The sequence below is a fragment of the Mastomys coucha genome, unplaced genomic scaffold, assembly GCF_008632895.1.
Source record: "Mastomys coucha isolate ucsf_1 unplaced genomic scaffold, UCSF_Mcou_1 pScaffold13, whole genome shotgun sequence".
Lineage (NCBI taxonomy): Eukaryota > Metazoa > Chordata > Mammalia > Rodentia > Muridae > Mastomys > Mastomys coucha.
The window spans coordinates 67,065,302-67,087,680 of NW_022196895.1; positions in this window are offsets into that span (position 1 = coordinate 67,065,302).

Genomic DNA, 22,379 nt, shown 5'->3' on the forward strand with positions numbered 1-22,379 from the left:
GTCAAAGAGGGAGAAAACATCATTCATTCATTCATTCATTCATTCATTCATGTCATTCAGTTTCCAGGTAAAAGACACACATGACTTCTACTATGTACAATAAGCCTTAGCATAATAGATGAGCAGATATCTACTTTCCTATAGATAACCCCGAGTTATTTTTTACCTACAAAGTTTTGTCTGGTATGTTTTTAACTCTAATTGGCCAGCCCTCAGGGTCACATTTTTATGACTCATCTAAGCCATAAGAGCTTCTCTCTCCTCCTTCAACTTTCTCTCCCTGCCATCGTTCTCCTCTGATTGCCCAAGCCCAGAAGTCCCAAATCCTGGTTGTTGTAATCTTTATTTACCAATTAGAAATAATTTGGGGGCAAGGTCGTATAGCATCACTTGGCTCTATTGCGGATTCTCTAGTTTCTGGGGCAACCAGATCTTGGAGGCCTGCACTTAGCATTACAATACACAGCAAAAGACCTCAACAATTCCACTTTTTAGTCCAGTGAAAGGCTCCTTTTTTTCTCAGATATAAATTGAATACAATTATAACATGTATGAAAATTATAAGGTATGATATACATGTATAGTGTCCAGTCCATTATATTTGGCAATTTAGATAAAGTATTTTACCGTATAGCCTAACCAAATGAGTTTACAATTCTGTACCTAAATCATCTTTGAATTTAACTCGTGTTAAAACCATCTTTTTAAATCTAGAACATTTTTTATGCTAAACATGTTAAGGTTTAAATTATAACTATAGTCAACTGGTGTTCAGTCCCATCAGACATTTGAGAAGGAATAAATATTTGAGTATGTAGGAAATGTACAGATCCAGTTTCAAAAAAAATCATACAAATGACAGAGATTCCCACCTGGACAGTCCTGAATATTCCTTATAATGTTGGAGCATCTTTCTTCAGCCTTCTGGCCTTTCTGACAGACCTTCACTGAAGTAGAGCTTAGAAATCAACTATGTGGCATCTGTTTGTCTTTTGTGAACAGCATTTTGTCTGCAGATTAAGTTAGGGCATTTCTTGCTCAGTGGCTAGCTTGCCACAATCAAAGCAACTCCATATAGAGGTATTAATGCTCATCATCTTCTTTGAAGATGGGGGTACCGTCAAGAGCAGACATGTCTAGTAGTCAAAAGATCTTTTAATAATGAAATAATCTTACTGCCAATTATGAAAATTATAAGGTACGATAAACACTTATAGTGTTCAGTCCATTATATTTGAAAATTTAGATGAAATATTTTATCATCTAACCTGAGTTTACTATTCTGTACCTAATTCGTTTTAATAATTAATTATGAAATAATCTTAATTTTGTGGATCTCTGATGCTTTTGAAGACCATTTATCTGTATAGCATAACTTAATTGTTAAACATTGATGCTTTTAGCTATTTACTATTTGAATAACCTTGAAAACATTTTATCGTCGTTAACTAAATTAGAATCTAATATGACCATGAGTTTGACTTTCTGATTATTAGCTTACATTACTTAATTATTATAAACACTTTGTAATAGTGCATATTAAAAGAGCTGACATTAAGTCTTGTGCTTTTAAATGAGTGCATAGGCACAATGCCTATCTAAGAGTTACAACATACATTTATTATGTTGTAATAGAAGTTAATCTTAAATTTTGGCTCAATATACATAGATTTATACCAATAAACACCTTAAGCCAGTGTCAATATATTAAATTCTGTACTAATGCAACACTATGGCTTTTGTTTTAAGAGTAGATTCAATAAATTTACCTCTATTGCTTTAATTTCTTATAACATTTATATATCCCCTTTCCATTATCTAGAAAAGAAAGATAGAAATCGCCTAGTCTAAGCTCCCTATTTTGTTTGCCCCCATCTAAAACCATAATGACAACATATCTATAATTTATAAAATTATTAAAACTATCTGCCCAGCCCTAGATGGATATGTAGCAGAGGACTGCCTTACCTGGCATCAATGGAAGAGAAGTCCCTTCTTCCTGTGGAGGCTCCATGACCCAGCCTAGGGGAATGCTAGGGTGCTGAGGCAGGAGTGGGTGGGCAGGTGGGGGAGCACCCTCGTAGAGGCATGAGGAGGAAGAAGGGATAGAGGGTTTGTGGAGGAGAAACTGGGAAAGGGGATAACATCTGAAATGTAAATAAATAAAATAACCCATCTTAGGAAAAGATTTTTTTTTTAACCACATAAAGCAATGAAGAATAAAATAAGATAAAATAATAAAAAAAAAAAGCTAGCAGTAGCATTTGTTGTCTAGTCTCTGTATGTTGAGAATTGCAGGCTTCAATGAGATCCTGATTGGAACTGTCTGAAAGGCTGGATCCATTGCCTGTGTGCCCTGAACAGCTCTCTGCCAGGGGTTTGGGGGTGAGTTGGTGCAGTCAAGAACACAGACTCCAGGAGCAAGTGAGAAATGCCACAAGCTCATCTGAGCACTGCTGCAAATTCCTTTAATAACCTCCACCCACGCTCCCCCACCCCCTTCCCCGCCATTGTTCCCAAGAAAGCATCTCTTCTAAGCAGCAGTTCCTGATTGGCTGGTATTATTTGCACCAGCAATCCTTGGTCTCTCAGGCAGTCCTGAGGTTGGTCCTCCTGCAGGAGATGCTTTTGCGGCTGTGTGGCTCCCAGTGTTTACCTAGAGGCGGCCCTGCCATTCCTGCTACATGGATCAAGTAAGGTAGCAGTTCTAAAAATGCCCTGGAAGCAAGTCTTTAGAGGAAACAGTTTGGATCCAGTTTAGGTAGGGTGAAGCAGGAAGCTGGAACAGCAAGTCGCAGCATCTTAGCATCTCTGAGGATGAATCCTGTCAGGGCTGCCTTCCTGAACTTCCATTCTGTAATATACAAACCTTACATGCAATACATAGCTCTATAAAGACATTTGTATGGAGTGTGCAGCGTGCACAGATAGATCAAATAAGGATGTTTTCATGATCTCCATTTGAGCAGGTGAAAGACAAGTATCTTTCTATAAACATCAGTCTGGGGTATATCAGATTGTAATATCATTTTTTTATCTGTACAATTAAAAAGAATGTTATGAAAAGTCGAGGATATTATAGTCAACAAGATCTATTAACTATGTAAAGACTTATTTTTATTTTTATTTTAAGATGTATTTATTATGTGTACAGCATTCTGTCTGGATGTATGCCTGCAGGCCAGAAGAGAGCACCAGATCTCATTACAGATGGTTGTGAGCCACCATGTGGTTGCTGGGAATTGAACTCAGGACCTCTGGAGGAGCAGCCAGTGGTTACGTCTCAGCTGGGGTCAGCTCTGTTGTTAAGTAGCAGGATCAGTGCACACGTTACCTGTCCTGTTGACCTTGCCAGTCTTCTTCTTGTCTGTAGCTAAGATACACTGTATGTTAGCAGTTGTGACATTTGTCTCACTGACTTTTGAAAAATTTAAACTCAACAAAGCACATTAATAACAATCTTTGGGAGATAGCATATCCCCCTTTCACCCTGCAAGCATTTCCTTTAAATCCTGTTGTGTTTCTTTATAGTGGCTTGACCTGGAGGACTCCATGGTATATTCAGAATAGGTGACCTGCCATTATGTCCATAAGTTGTTGTATTTAAATGGACATATATTTCTGAATATCATCAGTTTTACTGTAAAGGCATTTTCCAAACAGCGATTATTTCTAATAAATGTGCAATTTTAGAATCACCCCCTTCAGAGATCAAGGCAGAAGTACATAGAAACTCCAAACCTCTACAATTGTATTACGTATCAACATGCGTACATATTTCAATTTTCCAAACTCTGTAAAACTGAAACACACAATCCGTTGTGCAGCGTTAAGTTCTGTAGAAGCAGAATCTGGATTTTTTTTTTTCTTCACTATAGTCAGGAAATTTTCATTTTTTTAAAAACAATATTGGTTATTTTATTTACTTACATTTCAAGTGTTGTCCTCCTTCCCCGTTTCCCCTCTGCAAACCACATATCTCCTTCCCCTCCCTCCTGCTTCTATGAGGGTGCTCCCCCATGACACTCACCCACTCCCACCTCACCGCCCTAGCATTCCCCTACATTGGGGCATCAAGGCTTCACGTGACCAAGGCTCTCCCCTACCATTGAAGTCAGATAAGGCCATCCTCTGCTCCATATGCAGCTGTAGCCGTGGGTAGCCCCATGTGTATTCTTTGGTTGTTGGTCAACCAAGCAGACCACCCCCTCCCAGAGCTCCCAGGGACTAAACCACCAACCAAAGAACCTGGATTGTTAACTCAATATATTGCATCTCTACAGGCTGCCATTCTAATTTCTCAAGGCCCCATGGAACCGCCCTGCCTGGAACTACAGTTTTTGATCTTATTGTAAGTTCCAGATTGGATTCGTCCGATGGTTTCCTATTTTGATTTAAAAACTCTTCCAACCTCTGTTTTATAATCTCCAATTTAGTATCTAATTTTTCAGTCTCTTCTTTCCCCAAGTCTGTCTTATTCTCCCAAAGATGACACACAAAACTATAATCGTTGAAAAAATAGCCACTTGCATTTGTACACTGATGAGCGAAGCAAGACCATGTCAAATCCAGATGCATTATGTCATTGTGCTTCCCTCCATCCCAAATACAGAAAACATTCTTTTTTTAATAATTTCAAAATTTTTCCCTAAAGGACTTTATTTTCTTATATTTAAATGAATTATTATCTCTCTATGATTATTTTATATATCTAGGTTCCCTTCTCTTTTATTCTTCTTTAGACTCAATACCTTATCAGTTTAGACTCCTGGGACCTTTGAGTTTGTATCTCGTGCTGCCTTAGCCCATCACAGCTATTCAGCTAGCTCAGGCCTCCTTGCTCTGCTCGCCAGGCCTCTCCAACTTGCCCTGCTTCCACTCGGCTTTAGGCCTTCATCCCTGGGCATCTGACAGTCGTCTCTGGCCCATGTGCCCTCCGTGTTTGGTTGTGCTGGCACCGTTCACCCGACAGTGAGCTGCAGTCTCAGTAGCCCCAGACTACACTACCATTCTTGTCTGTGGGCCTCAGCATAAGCTGTGCTTTCAGCCAAGCAGAGTGCTGGCTTCCAGAGCAGCATGCAGCTCTTAGGAGAGCCACTGCCTGTTTCTATTAGCAGCAGTGTGAGTGCAGTGCCTTCTCAGGCACTGCAGTCCAGCTGTTACAAAAGAGCAGTAGCTCAAAAGCCACTTTCCTTTTTTTTTTTTTTTTTTTTTTTTTTTTTTTTTTGTGGACCATTGTACCTCTCTACTCCGTAACTTGTCTCAGATAGTTTGGTTTTATGCTCCACGTGAGGCATGCCAAAATGTAGTACTAGCAATTTAAGCTTATCCCCGACTAGCTTCCAAATAAATGAAGCTCAGACTATGGTTATTTTATTTGGCTTTGACAATTACTGGGCAGGGGGACCCCTAATCTACTCTTGTAACTGCTGGCCTGGCTACTTCTCCAGTGGTGTACCCCAGGTACTTGCTGTTTCTGCCACGTGCTCCTCATCCATCTCTCTTCATGGTGGCTTCCTCTCACCCTCTCATTCTTCCTCCTTCCCCTTTCTCTCCCTGGTCTCTCCTAGTCCAATCAGGTCACTCCAAACCCACCTGCCTCTAATCTCTCCAGGAACTGGCTGTAGTCAATTTTATTTAATCAATAGTTTTAAATCAAGGAACAAGGTTTGCAAAACAAAGGCTTGTAAACAGGCGAAGTCACTCCTAGACCTAGAACTTTTCATATAGAATTCAGCATAACACAGGGCAGTAGGCCAATCTCCAGAGGCCCAAGGCAGAGGTAGGCACAGGTGAATACTGTGAATTAAGATAGGGTCCTTTCCTAAATTTGGTTTGGAAGCCTGGGAGTTGTGAGAAGTTTGGAGTCAGTCATAATTTCTTGTATGAACGAGTATGCTAGTGAAACATTTCCTGCTTTCTTTTACTCAATAAAATTGTTCGCCTAGGTCTCTCCAGTTTAATTTGTAGTGTATCACAAAGGAAAGAAATATTTAATGCAACATCCTTAAGGAAAAAATAAACTAGTGGTCAGGAAAGAAATATATATAATGAAATGTCCTTAAACAAAAATAAAATACTGGATATAAGAAACATAAATATCCAAAACACTATCCACTTTTCTTTTGCTATTTTCTTCCGTATTTCACACATATAGTCATCCAGGCACCATTTCTCATGTAGGAGAAGGAGCTCATTAATAACAGTGTGGCAGAGAACAACATTTGCATCTAGGTGGTACTGAGGCCTGTCTGCTTTCTGCTTGTCAAGAGTAGCCTAGCTTATTCCTGTGACTGCCACGCCATGGCCTCCCCTTAGGGCCAATGACGTTCTTACAGTGTCATTCAAGTGGGCTTTTAGGGTCTTGGTCCAATCATGGATAAGCCCATTAGAGAATAAATAACAAAGTGTCATGTCTCCATTCAATGTGTGGTATTTTTATATCTGACTAAGGTAGCAAAGGTTTTATCTAAGGTTGAATACTTTAAGGACTTCAGCCAGCCCCATGACACAGGCCAATTTAGAGTCAGTGCTTACAAATTGCAAAATACTTAAAAAAAAAAATCAGAAAAGGTTTGTATGGCTGGAATCCCAACAGCTGCCTACTCATTAAATGCATGGCTTTTTTGTTTTGTTTTGTTTTTGCTGTTTGTTTGTTTTTTTAAATAGCCACAGGGCTTAAACAAACTGAAAGAAGAGACTCTTTTTTCCCAGCAAATCATACAGACAAAATGTCTTGGCTTAAATTATGTAACTCAGGGCTTGATCAAATTGCAACTTTCCGGGCTTACAGTGTTTCAACAGCACTGTTTTCCTGCAAACTTCTGTTTGAAATATTTATGCCAATGCTCTCGTGGTTTCTGTAATGGGGTTTCAACATTGAGAGGTGGGGAGCGAGTACCACAGATGGTGCCTGTTATTTGAGCGGTGGTATTTGAATAAAACCAGATAATTTACTTTATGCTTATCCTACCTTGAGAATTCTTGCTTTTCTCATTACCAGTCATGGTACAGCACACCTGTGGCCCAGCAATACTGGTTTCGCATACGGGGGCCACCGGGGAAACCACTTCCATTAAGCTGTGGCACAGAACTAAGAAAGCACATTACTATTGAATCACATTTAAACTTCTTGCGCATAGAGCGAACCTGCCTGAGGATTAGGAGATCTGGGGTGGTGAGCAGGGGGAGGGGGAAGGGAACAGGGCTTTGTTTTAGTTTTTGCTTATTTTATTTTATTTTATTTTATTTTTATTTTTGGAAGGGAACCTGGGAAAGGAGATATTGTAAATAAAGAAAACATCTAATTAAAAAAATTTAAGGATTGATAAAAATAAAATTCTACAAAATTCACAATATCACAAAATTTATCCCAAAGAGAAACAGATGGAAATCTTGAAAGCAGTTTAATTTATGCAAAGAAAAATGATTGCTATGCTAGAGATACTTAAATGTGGGGTGGCAGAAATGCTTAGGCAGACTGCTTGAGCTGTGGAGGCTTCCAGGTCATGTCTTCCATAGGTCAGTTTCTATTTGGAGGCTACACAGGAGAGTTATTTAAAGTCAAGCATCATAGGAAAATTGGCATGTGACTCTCTGCAAAGCTTGAAGCCATTTCTTCAACAATGACAATAACTGAGTATTGTTTTTCACTATGAATTTTGTGCAGGCATAGAACAATTCCTATGTTCTATTTAATTTTAGGGTATCACACACACATTTTAAAAAATATTATTGAAGCCCTAAATGCTAAGCCTGTTGTTGTTGCAGAGAATACAGCCAATACTGGGGTGTACAGTCAAAATTGAATATCCAGAATTTTAATGTCAGTCTATGATGCCCAAAGAGGTCTTTGTTAGAAAGGGAGTGAGTTAAATGGAGAAAGACCAAGTAGAAAAAGAGGAAAAACAAGAGCAAGTTCTAAAAGCCATGGAAGGAGACAACTGTAGAAGTTAATACTGCATACCAGTTATAGAAAAAGGAGCATACAAGTGAAAGTGCTGGTAGCCATTTTTTTACAAGGACAAGACCATGAAGGTGCTCCTACAAATTGTCCAGAACCAAAGGGGAGCTGCCATTGTGACACTAAACAGTTCAGACTGGCTTTCAAAGGGAATTTAGCAGAACCTCTTCACACTCAGCCATGTGTATAGGCTAATGTCCCCCAATGACAGGTTACTAACAACCACCTGGATAACCCAAAAGAACTTGTAGTCATGAGTTAGTGAGTAAAACTCTCTTCTCTTTCTACTTCAAGGAGACTTATTAAAAGGTTAAAACTAGATGTGGCTAAAATGACAGTATAATTTGACCTAAGAGAGAGATTTTTCCTCCAGATCAAACATAATTGATGCACTAGTGAGCAGTTATGGTTTTAAGACAGAAAGACAACCTTGCTGAATGATCAGTCAATCCATTTAACTAGTTTGATTTGTCTCCTAAATTTTGCCTAATCTTTATATTAGTTTCTGATATACAGCCTGACATTTTCAAGAGTTTTAGGGAAAATAACAATCAGGAACTTCTTAAATTTGTAATTTTCTGTGAGTATTGAAAGTCTTCCTATCAACACCTAACAGAGCCTTATACTCATTTATTTAAGAGCATCAACATAAATATTATTTATGGAATTATTACATAAAGGTGGGCCTCTAACATTTTAATTGAAATATTCTCTTTGCATGGGATTTTTCTTTTTGGAATCTTAAACTATCAAAGAAAAACTGGGGTATGGTGAAGTTGGCCATGTCAGACAAATCTAATTTTCTTTTATGACAGAGTGACCAGCTGTGTAGATGGGAAAAGCAATAGGTATAATATATCTTTCCTTCAGGAAAGCTTTGACTTTGCTCCCCAAGATATGGTCATAAACAAGCCAGAAACCATAGTATTTTATTTATGTCAGATGTCAGATGTGTGGAGGACCAAGAGACTAGTTATCAATGATTCAGAGTCAACAAACCAGAACCCATTTATGGGCTCTTCAAGTTTGGCTACAGTACAAAATGTAGAACAATGGAATATTATACTCTCTAAATTGGGACAGTTTATTGATGACTTAGAAAAATGATTGACTAGAAAATCAGTTGATGGAGTTTGAAGAGAATGGGTTCAACTACTTATGAAGTAATAACTTTACAAATCTAAAATGGACAAAAATGATGAGCAACTTATGATAGGATTCTATATGACTGGAAAACATGTTTAAATCTCTTTGTTTATATTTGAATGTGACTTTCTTTGTTGGGTTTAGTATCTTTTCAGGTACATTGATGTTCAGATAACTGTTTTGGCAAATAATAATTTAATACGACCATTGTCCTCCTGTACAAAGATTGAGATGTCATGCTAAGCCAGAATCATGCAGAAAGAGTGTAATTTGAGAAGAGAGGAAGTCATTAAGGTAAAGTAATTTTAATCCAAAGATCTTGGGGGAAGAATGGCCACCACAGGGAGGAGAGATTCTGCTTAGAGTATCAACTTGTTGACCCTTTAACCTCAGACTTTTGGTATCTGTAAGTGAGGAAGAGTAACTTTTTTTTTTTTTTTGGTTTGTTTTAAGTTACCACTGAATACTAGTTTTTATAATAGAAATTCTAAGAGGTATATATAATGAACATGTGGGTATATAAAAAGAGCTGTTATGTTATCAAGTAAAGTTGCACATAGCTGGCTGCTGATATACCAGTGAATCAAAAGGGACCCATGGGGGATTCAGCCCAGGTACTCATCAGCATTGATGCTGGGCAAGAGCATTACTCATCTGGACTTCAGGTCTCATAACATTTAAAGGATAGATGATGAGGATACATGCCAATGTATTTACATCATACCTGCTTAAACAATATTCTCCTAGGGATATTCTTTCCCAAAGTAAACAAGTTTTAAAATACAAAAATTATTTGTTATTAATTTAAATTTTAATTTATCATAAGCTATTTTGTTTAAATTTATTTTAAATGCTAACATAGACAAATTGTGAAAATTTATGTGTTTCCAGGTGATATTTCAGTATATGTACACATTAATATAAAGTTGAAATCAGGTTAGACACACACACACACACACACACACACCCATATATGCTCAAAATTTATCATTGCTTTGTGTCAAAATCATTACAAATACATTCTATTAACTTATAGCAATATAAAGAAAAACACTATTCGCATGGGTTTCAATGATGTACTGGCTAGTTTTACATCAACAAGCTATTGTTATCTGAAGTAAAAAGAACCTCGATTAAGAAATGCTTTTATAGGATATTGCTGTAGGTAGGTAGGTCTGAGGACATTTTCCAAATTGGTGATTGATAGTCATGGGCTCAGCTTATTATGTATGGGGCCATCATCAGCTTGGTAGTCCTGGGTTCTATAAGGAAGCAGGTTAAGCAAACCACGATGAGCAAGCCTGTAATCAGCATCCCTCCATGGTCTCTGTATCAGCTCCTGTCTCCAGGTCCCCATTTGGTTTTAGGTTCTACCTTTGCTTCCCTCTATGTTATAGGCAATGTTGGGAAGTGGTATAAATATTAAGGATCAGAATCTATCTGGAAGAGTGGATCCAGGTAGCAGGTCATTGGTGACAGGCTCTATGGGGACCTGCTCCTTACTTCTCTCTTCACGGTTCCTCTCTGCCATAACATGAAGACTTTCCCTTTGTCATGGACTCCTATCATGGTATATGGCTTTTCTGTAGGCCCTGAGACAATAGGACCTATGGCTATGGGAAGGAACCTCTGGATTTTGGAGCCACAATAAGTCTCTGCTTCTGTAAGCTGTCCACTGGAGGCATTTTGTCACAGTGACAGCAAGCTAACTAGGACACATGCCAACGCACAGGTGGGATTCTACCTCATTTGGCAGCTCTAGTTTTAACATCTGAAGGGCTCCACACTGCTTCCCACAAACCTAGGTTAATGCACATTTCCCATCATTGACCCAGTGTTCCTTTGCCCACAGCCTCACCAGTACTTATTACGTTTTACAAGGACGGGGCCACATCACCTCTGATTTTAATTTGCATTTCCCAAATAATTTGTAATGTTAACATTTTTTAATGTACTTGTTGGTAATTTGCATGCATTTGAAAAAGAAATGCAAGCTTCTTGTTTTAAACATCTCTTTCTCATATTTATATTTCATTGATTTTTTAAATTATTTAGTATTTGTACTTTTCAAAAATCTTCATACAGTCTAGCTACCAATTGCTTGCCTAATGTATGGTTTATCTTCTCTCATTAAGTCGTTTGCTTCTTAAGTTTTCAACTATTTTTCTTTGTTGTGCAAAAGTATTTTGCTTTGATAGAATCCCATTTATCTATTTTTCCCAGTTTCCAGTGTTTGGGGGTCTATTTAAAGAATATTACAGCTCTTCCCAATGTTCAAGCCTGTCCCTTAAGGTGTCTTCTAGCAGATTCTAGTTTCTAGGCTTAGTTGTATGCATTTTGCCTGGTTATACACTGTTTTTTGTGACTGTTAAGATACACTGTTATTTATCTGCATATGAATGTTCAAATAGCACAGCATGAATGATTGAAAAGAGCTTCCTGTCCCTGATGTATACCTTTTATCTTTGTCAATAATCAGTTTGCTGTAGCTCTGTGGGTTTACTTCAGTGACTTCTTTTCTTAAAATTTTTATAGACTATTTTATTTATTTACATTTAAATGTTATCCCCCTTCCTGGTTTCCCCTCCAAAACCCCCCTATAACACCCCATAGCCCCTGCTTCTATGAGGGTGCTACCACACAGCCACCCACTCTAGTCTCATAGCCCTAGCCTTCACTGGACCAAGGGCCTCCTCTCCCATTGATGCCAGATAAGACATGCCTCTGCTACATATAAAGCTGGAGCCATTGGATCCTCCATGTGTGTCCTATAGCCTATGTATCTGAGGTTGACTTCTTATTTTTAAGGTTGTTTGTGAATGTCATGTTTTTCTGATTGCTATACTATAACTGTGCTGTGTATTTTGAAGTCAGTCATATACCCCTGTCACTATAACTTCTTAGGCTATTAGAAATTTCATTGTTTCATATAAAATGTATGATTTTTTTCTAGTATGTATGAAAATTTTATTGGCATTTTCATCAACATTACAGTGAATCTGTAGATTATTTTAGTTATGGACAGTCTAAAAATATTAGTTCTTCAGTCTGTGAATATGGGACCTCTTTTAATTTGTATGTGCGGGTATAAATGTTTTTAATACAGATATGCTGCTTCTCTTTGGTTGACTTTATTCCTAGGCATAATGGATGGTTATGGTTTTTGATGGTTATATTGATAATATTAATTTTAACTTTATTATTCATAATTGGCACCTAGCAACACTGCTGACTAATATGTTGGCATTATACTCTGCTTTATTGTTGGCTTCATCTAGCAGTTGGGATACTAGGGATGAGGTCTTTTAAAATCCATCTGGTATTTTTTATGTTTATAATGTTCATTTAATACTCAATTTATATAAAATATTTATAACAGACTGATGGAGAATTTTCTGAAATGTCTTTTCAGATATATGGAGATGATCCCATGGATTTGGGAATCCTTTCCATTGAATATATGTAGTATAATATGCTAATCAATATATATATATATTAATCTATCATTCTTAGTGAAGCACAGCTTTTCAAGAAAGACCTATTTCTTCAAGGTTATCAAATTTGTGTATAGATACTTATCAATAATAATTTCCATTGATCCAATAAATTTCTGTGCTACTGATTGTAATGTCTAATTCACATCTAAGATTTTATTTATTTGAGCTTTCTGTTTTTATTTGATGGTCAATCTAATCTTTCTTCAAATGTCTTTCATCTTTCCAAAGAAGCAACTCTTTATTGTATAGTTTTATTAGTTTAGGTTTCATTTATTTCTACTCTAAACTTTATTATATATTTATACTAATTTATGTTTTGGGGTTTGATTTGTTTGTGTTTGTTGCTTCCTTAAGGATAGTGGACAGTTTTTTATGTGAAATCTTTTATCTTCTTCAACACAGGATAGTTTTGCTCTAAACTTACTCTTTAGGTTTGCTTTCTCTGTATGTAGAAGATTTTTCCCACTTACATTTTATCTCCATTTTTGTTTCAAGATATTTTAAACTCAGTTCTTGATGACTTCCATGATCCATTAGTTATTCAAGTGTAAGTTCTTGATTGAGATATGCTCCAGTTTTGGGGGGTACTGATTCCTAGTTTTATTGCATTATATTCAGAAAATATATTTTTCATGATTTTGCTTTTAAAGATCTTTTTGACCCTTATTTTGTGCATATTCTAGGGCCCATGGGACCTTCCCTGGAAGATGCATCATGTACAGTTGAGAAGGATGCATGGTTTGAACATTTTGGATGGAATACTCTCTAGATATTATTAGGAACATCGGTCTAGTATTCATTTTAACCCTTCCATTTTCATGTGGATTAAACTGGAAAGTAAAGTTACCCTAAACTTACAGGTCTAATTCTACCTATTTCATCAAATTAACTAGTATTATATCTTTAGACATAATGATATTAGAGATACTATACACCTATGTATGGAATTATTAATTCTTCTTGTTGAATTTTCTACTTTATGATTATATAATAACCTTGTAAATTGTTTTGTTTTATTTTGAAGCATATGAGTGATTTGGCTGCATGTTTGCCTCTGCATCCCATCTCCTGGTACTGGAGTTGAGACAGTTGTAAGCTACCATGAGGGTACTGAGCATCAATCCAGGGTCTTTTGGAAGAGCAGCCAGTGCCCTTAAACATGAGTGTCTTATCTTCACCCCCTTGTATCTTTTTATTGGTCTTTATTTAAGATATATTTTAACTATGTCTGTCTATTATTGTTTTCTTATTCCATTTACATGAGATACCTGATTATATCTTTTTCACTTTGTGTTTGTAGAATTGAAATTTTTGTGAACAACATGCAATGGTGTGTTTTCTTCAGTTGCATTTTTCAGTTTAATCTTTTGATTAGAGAATGTCTCCATTTCCAGTTAAATAATTACAGAGAAGTAAGGTTTCCTACAGTCATATTATAAATTGTTTACATCTTTAGCTTTTTTTCTCCTTTCCTTCCCTTCTTTTCATTTCTTTCTTCCATATTCCTTTGTGGTTAGTTTAGTCTATGGAGTATTTTTGCTTCTTATTATTTTTCAGTCTTTGGTTATAAGTTCTCTTTATTGCTACCAAGGGGCTGAATAAAATACTTTGCATTGTAACAAGCCACTTTGAAATGGTTGCAAGTTAATATAATCATAAATAGGAGACCACAAAAAATAAAATATACTAATAAAAATCCATTGATTTCCATCTCAATATTTAGAATTTTTGGAGACCTACATTTAATCTTTCTATATTCCTTGTTTTTAACATAACAGTAAATTTATTTTTATTATTTTGTTTTAAAATGTCAGACTAAACATACAGATTCCCTATGCACTGTGTTTACAATATTAGAACATTCTGAGTTTGTATTTCTTTTCTGGGTGAGTTTTAAATCTTGTGATGTTCTTTTATATAGTAATTTCTCCTGTTTGAAGAACTGTTCAGCATATTTTAGATGATAGTTCTGGAGAGAAGATATTCTCATGGCCTTTATCAATATTTATCTCTATTTCTGAAGTACAGATTTCTCTGCATAGTATTCTGGCTTGAACTTTCTTCTTTTCCTTTAACAATGTGAAGAGGTCCTGATGTGTCTACTGACCTACAAGGTTTCTGTGAAATCCACTGTCAAGAAAATTGGAATACATTTAGGAATCTTCTTTTCTTTCTGTCTTTGATTCCAGACTATTCTCTTTTTCTTTGACCTTTAAGAGGTTGGTGATAACGTATTTTGGAGTAGACTTGCTTGAGTTGACTCTGGATCACATTGATTGATCTTTTTGTCCACATACATTTGCAATTACTTTCCAAAGTTTGGAAGAAAATTATTATTTTTGTTAAAGTTTACCTAATATTATCACAATCTATTAGCTATATTTCAGTACAGTTTGTAGGCTTCAGTTGGGTTTTTACATTTAGCAATGCTGCCTCTTAAAAAAGCATGCCAAATTATGGTAATGTCTTCACTTGGCTTTATCTTGGCAGTGATGGCAAATTCAACTAGCCACAAAGCTTTTACAAAGGAGAATGGGCCCTCTGTCTAATTCTATCATTCACCAGAGTCTTGCAAATTCTCTATTTCTACCATATGTTTGTCTTTACTTTTCTGCTGCTATCTTCTAATTCATATCATTCACAACACTTCATACTGTAACACTTGATGACTTATATTTTCAGTCATTATTGTTTTCCATGTATATAGAAATAGACTATAACATATTACTGTCTGAATGAAGGGTTTGGCCAATGTCAAAGATGTTGGAAAACTCTTTATCGCAGCGATGAGTTTTCATGATAATTACTGTAAATACTTTTAATGTCAGCATCAGTCTTTGTAAATTTCAACCAAGGCAGTAAGTGATCAGCATCTCCTTCTACAATCTTATGAGAAGTTACATGAAGAACAAAGGCAGTGTAAAGGAGGCAAGAGAATATTATGCACCATTATTGTAACCTCCAAAACACACCAATAAAAATTCCCCATTTATTTGGGAAAATAGGAGGGTTATAGGTACCAGCACCACATCATTGAGTTCACATTTAAACAGATTCTGGATCAACAACATGACCTTTAACAACAGGCTTGCTAACTATCAGCATGCTGAAAAGAACACGCTCCTGATGTCCTTCCAAATCACCAGCTGTATAAGAAAAATAATTACATCCTCAAAAGCCACAAAGCCTAAAGGAAAGGAGCAAAGATTAAGTAGGTAATTCCATGGAGGCCTATTCAGAGCACCGTCTGCATTTACAGCCAATTTCCTTCCACATGATGTTTATTTCTTTGTCAGATATTTATAGTCCAAATACCAAAAGTCCATTGAACATCGGCCATTGATACAGTAATATAAAGCAGATTTATATATTCTGCTTGTCTGATACTCAATTGGGAAGAGAAGGCATTGCTCAACCTAATAGCCTCCTTTCTTAAGAGGTATTCAGTTTAAAATGTGTCTTATAAATACAAGATGGGTTAAGATGCTGTGCTCTAAATATTTTTTAAGGGATTTATGTTTGCATTCACTGTCCTTTTAATCAAACTTCAATGCATTTCTAATACTGTAGAAGTTTTAAGGAGAAAATACTACTTGCTACTTCAGAAGCTAAAAGTTTACTATTAGAAAGGAAGTCTTGAAAGTTACTAAAAGAGACTATTGTGGATACAGTGTCAAACTTTTTGTTAGCATTTATAGAAAACATTTCTGCATTAATGATTAATGATCTGCATTAATGATTCAAAGACCTTTACAATTTATCTGTTGTCATAACTTCCTTTTTGTTTTGTGTTTTGTTTTTTAAAGTATTGGTAGTATCTTCATGGAAGAGAACATTGGAATCCATTGTAGCTGTATCGCATCCTCTGGATCCCTTCTTCCTACTGTCATGTTGCTTTTCCATTCATTGAGGATTGCTCCCAACCCAGAAACTACGCTGTCTTTTGAATGTAACATCACTCTCAGCCCTGTACCATTTCGCCTTCTTGGCACTTTTAGATTTCTTGAAGTAAATACTCAAAAGCCACTTCCCCATTTTCTTAGCATCCACTTGCTTTTTAACATATTGTCAACTTACCATTCTAGAGTATAGAACATCTCTTCTCCCATCTTTACTGGCATCTTCAACTAGTTAATTTAGTTGACTTTGTTGAAACATGAATCCATTTGTCAACAAATTTGGAACAGCAGATGTGTTGCCTTGTACACATTGAAACTTTTGTCAATGTAATTTCAATATCCAACAAGGATAGAAGAGTACTTTTGTTGAGGGGTGAGCTAAGCGATAATAACTATGAAAATGTTTTGATGCCAATTTAAAAAGATATTAGCTTCAAAAGTCTTAAAAGTTGGAAAGTAGTTTGGTAATAATCTAACAAGGGCTTGAATGAGTTCACCCCTGACACTAGCTCTTCATTGCTGTTCTTGGGCTCAGAATGAATGAAAGGTGGCATAATATGGAGCTGAGGCCCAGGTAGAAATACAAATGATAGTAAAAGATGAGAGGGCCTGCTTAGTTATCCTTCTTGAGCTTAATAATGACCTGGATGCTACATTTTTTTCTCACGTTCTTCTCCAGTCAGTCCCTAAAATGCAGAACTCATAGAATCAACCTTCAGAAACCTGACAGAAAACAGGTTTGGGATAGTTGACTTATGCCTGCTACATTTCTTTACCAGATGCAGATCATTGCCATTCTGAGAAAAATCAAAATAGTAGTGGCAAGAAATATAGGGGCCGAGGCTAAGGTATTGAGGGGACAGTTAGTAGCTTCTATAACGTCTACTTTCTACCTAACCCAACTTATTTTCCTTCTTCTCTCTGTGGCTGCAGTTAATGGGAAATTTTTAACGAGGCAAAATTGTCTTTTAATTTAAAATATACTTCTATTTGGTTACTGTGAGACAGTGAACCCATTCCTAGGAGTTGATCATGATAAAGTAATTAAAATGGTTTTCCTCTGTACACTACTGGTCCCATTGGGATTGGTGCAAGACAGCAGCATTCATTTAGAGAGTCAATAATTCTGTCTCCTGAGAAAACTGATGATCTCAAAACTTTAAGAACATTTAAATTATTCAAGCACTTTCTTCAGCACTTGTGACCACAATGCCATTGAACTCCTGAGTATTTCAAGAGGACAGTTGAAAGATCAAGTATAATTTTGTGTGCCTTTGAATATATAGAGAGAGTGAAGGACTTATTGGAAACCATGTTTAAGATGTGCAGAGTAAAGAAGTATAACTTGACATACTTTTCTTTTCTTTTTTTAATTTTTTTAAAACTTTTATTGCATTATGATGAGAAAAGTTACATGATTTCAATTTATCTGAATTTGTTAACATTTAAAAACATATTTAAAGCAAATAGAATTGAATCATACTCTTGTTTCATTTTTGTACACCCACTCCTCCCAGAGACCTCCCTTCAATACCTACAATAACTTTTTGTCATTTTCCTTAAAATTTATAAAATATTACAACAATAAAAATAAGTATCATAAAAGTTGTTTGATATAAAACAACAATCAATTTAACAGTCTTATGTAGGTGCTTGTCTACAGCAATAGTGAAAATACATTTTTCTCAATATGAATTTTAAATAACTACAAATATATTAACTGTATACTTCAAAATAATACATCACTACTAGTATTTTCTTAAATGAAGATAAATATATAAAGTCTTTTTGATTGTTTTGTATTTAGTAGAGTTTAAAATCTTGGCTCTTACTGTGGTACAAGCCCAAAATAAGAACAATTTTTAGACGTTGGGTTTCATTGTAATAAGGCTGTATTTCAATGACCCTCACATCACCAAAGGATTTTACCTACATCGTAGCTAAGTTGAGAGTTGATAGTTCTGCTGCACCAAGAAATGAATTGTAGGCTCGATTTTTGGATACAGGCTTCCTGCTATGGTCAAAGCTATTTGACTTGAGTGAGTGACTTTATTCTCGCCCCACAGAAAACAGGTTACATTCATTTAAGAAATGTTGTATATATTAAGATGGTCTATCCATAAAGTCATTCACCAAGTGTTTCAATGAACAATGGATCTACTTGGAGGGTGGCACAGACATTAGGTGAGGGTAAGAATTTGGTTCATTAGCTGTGATAATTTGGAAAAGCATTCATCTCAGAGAAAGAGTAACTTAATAAAGTCCTCTTCTTCAAATTTGATACAAGAGTTACAAACGTCAAGCAAAGCATTCAGTCTCACTCTTTGTTGTTCTCTTAAAAGAAACCTCCCTAGTTAATTGTCTATGTTTCTTTTTGGTATATAAATGCGTTTGAAATATATAAGCTGGTCTGAAAACCATAGTATAGTGTAAAAACATGAAATAAACAATACTACTAATAGAGAGGCTGAGATAGGAGAAGCAAGATTTCAAGACCCTTATGTTGTACACAGAAAAGACACTGTCATAAACAAAGAAGCTGACAGTGTATATAGATTGTACAATGTTGGACCTATTTCCCCAATTATCAAATTAGAGAGACCATTTGATGACAATAATCAACAAATTTCCAATTCCTCATATTGCTGGATTTCAATCGATTAGGATATGTTGGTAATATTAATTTTCAAATTAATATGTTAAGAAAAAGTAATTGTCACTTCCTGTTGTTTTTGTTGTAAGAGGTGGAATTAGGTTTGTATGGATTTGTTGAAAGATTACCTTCTTGCTTCTTCTAGGGTGTAGTTTTGCTCCTTATTTTGATGTTTTCCATCTATTATCCTTTTTAGGGCTGGATTTGTAGAAAGATATTATGTAAATTTTGTTTTGTCAGGAATATCTTGTTTTTTCCATCTATGGTAATTGAGAGTTTTGCTGGGTATAGTAGCCTGGACTGACATTTGTGTTCTTGTACGGTCTGTATGACATCTGCCCAGGATCTTCTAGCTTTCATAGTCTCTGGTGAGAAATCTGGTGCAATTCTGATAGGCCTGCCTTTACATGTTACTTGCCTTTTTTCCCTTACTGCTTTTAAAATTCTTTCTTTGTTTAGTACATTTGGTGTTTTGATTATTATGTGATGGGAGGAATTTCTTTTCTGGTCCAGTCTATTTGGTGTTCTGTAGGCTTCTTGTATGTTCATGGGCATCTCTTTCTTTAGGTTAGGGAAGTTTTCTTCTATAATTTTGTTGAAGATATTTACTGTCCCATTACTTTGGGAGTCTTCACTATCTTCTATACCTATTATACTTAGATTTGGTCTTCTCATTGTGTCCTGGATTTCTAGGATGTTTTGGGTTAGGAGATTTTTGCTTTTTGCATTTTCTTTGACTGTTGTGTCAATGTTTTCTAAGGTGTCTTCTGCCCCTGAGATTCTCTCTTCCATCTCTTGCATTCTGTTGGTGATGCTTGCATCTATGGCCCTGATTTCTTTCTTAGGTTTTGTATCTCCAGGGTTGTCTCTCTTTCTGATTTCTTTATTGTTTCTACTTCCATTTTTAGATTCTGGATGGTTTTGCTCATTTCCTTCACCTGTTTGATTGTGTTTTCCTATAATTCTTTAAGGGATTTTTGTGTCTCCTCTTTAAGAGCTTCTAGCTGCTTACCTGTGTTCTCCTGTATTTCTTTGAGGGTGCTATTTATGTCTTTCTTAAGGTCCTGTATCATCATCATGATAAGTGATTTTAGATCTGAATCTTGCATTTCCCATGTGATGGTGTGTCCAGGACTTGCTATGGTGGGAGAATTGGGTTCTAACGATGGCAAGTGACCTTGGTTTGTGTTGTTTATTTTCTTATGCTTGCCCCCCACCATTTGGTTAACTCTAGTGCTACCTGCCCTTGCTAAATCTGACAGAGCCTGTCTTTCCTGTGATCCTAGTTGTATCAGAACTCCTCAGAGTCAAGCTGTCTCTGTGATCCTGTGATCCTGTGATTCTGGGCTTGTTAGATCACCTGGGAGTGGGGCTTTCTCTGTGTGTTGTGGAACTGGCTGCAGAGCTTGCACCCAAGGTCTGCTCAGAACACTAACCCAGACAGACTGGAAGGAACCCAAGTCACTGGGCTGGTGGAGTTCCTGAGTGCCTAGTCCCACTGGTCCCAGTTACTCTCAGTGTTTGGAGTTGGTTCCTCCTACATACTTTTTTTTCTTGCACGATAAAAATAAATTGATGACTTTCAAGCCCTCACTCAACTAGCAAAGCTTTGTCACCATAATTAAATAGCATCAGATTTTCATAAACTATCTTAGAAACTCAGGAACAGAATGACTCCTGATATATGTCAGGAAACCAAAGATTATATAAAATATAACATGAAAATAGTAAGATTCAAATTAGATGGAGGAAGTGTGTAATAAAATCCAAAGTTTCAAAATAAATAACCTTCTATTATGCCAGTTTGTAATATCATATGCTCTTAACTTTGTTATTGTGCAATAGTGAAGAAAATCCAAGCATATAATCAATGTTGGCTTTATTTAGTTTTCTTATGGTGAATAAAAATATTCCTTGAGTAGTTCATAAAATTATGAATACAATCCAGAAAGTTTTATGTTCTGTTAAAAATGAATCAAAGGTAAAGGAACACAAATATATCCCATCCATATTATTCTATAATCAACAGAATGTCTTGCTGATCAAGACAAACAAATCCCAGGGTTGGTTTTAAGCAAATTATTTGAGAACTTCTATGATAAAAACAGAAGATGGAGCTTGCACCAGATGAACATTAAAAACAGCTCAAGAGTATCACATGTCATCAAATACATTCCTTATTTGATGTGAAATTTCACTTTCTCATTTTTAAAATGAATATTGGAGTTGAAATATTTACCTCATGGTGTGATTTTAAGCAATGAATTGAAAGCACAACATAACACATTGTACCCAGGAAATATTACCTGAAAATATTAAAAACAAGATATTACATCACTTTTTATACATTAGTTTAATGTGTGCAAAAGTTATATTAGTTTTATGTTTCTTCCAAAGAGCATTCTGAGACTGTTGGAGTAGTTTTAGTGTGTTCCCGATTTAATCTGTGATCTCTGTATTTTTTTCCTTCTTTTCAACCATGGTAAACTGCTAACATTTCAATGAGAATCCTGAAGCTAAAACCTAGGGGGTATAGGGGCTCAGTAGTTAAGAGTGCATCTGCTCCTACAGAAAACTTGAGTTTGATTACCAGCTAACAACCACCCATAATTCCACCTCCAAGGGGTCCAATGTCCTCTTAAGAGAGAGTACCTGTTCTCTCTCTCTCTCTCTCTCTCTCTCTCTCTCTCTCTCTGTGTGTGTGTGTGTGTGTGTGTGCTCATGTGTGCATCAGAGAGAGAGAGAGACAGTGCCAGACACACACAGAGAGGGGCATGGAGAGGAGAAGGGTGGGGCAGGGAAGAGGGAGAGGGAAAAGGAGTGGGAGAGGCATCTTTGTGTCATTTGAGTGGCATCTATATCACCAGCACCAGTATTGTCATTGATGATGCACTTAGAGCAAGATAAGATCTTATAATTATCATTTTAAGGATTTTATTGACAGATTGACTGAGACAAGATCCTATATGTAGTAGGTCTTGAACTCACAAAGTCTCCAAAGAAGAGTTAATTTTTATACCATGCTATACAGTCAATGCTTTCCATTTGCCTTTGAACAAAACTCAAAGCTTAACAATCAGAAGAGTTCTTTAATTCTAGTGTAAAGGGACTTTATGAGTTTGTTACTTTTAGTAATCTGAGGTTAGACCAAAAACCTTGGGTTCTATCTATATTCGAGTAAGACATACTTGTGAAAATGAGCATGCGCATGGAGTCACTTT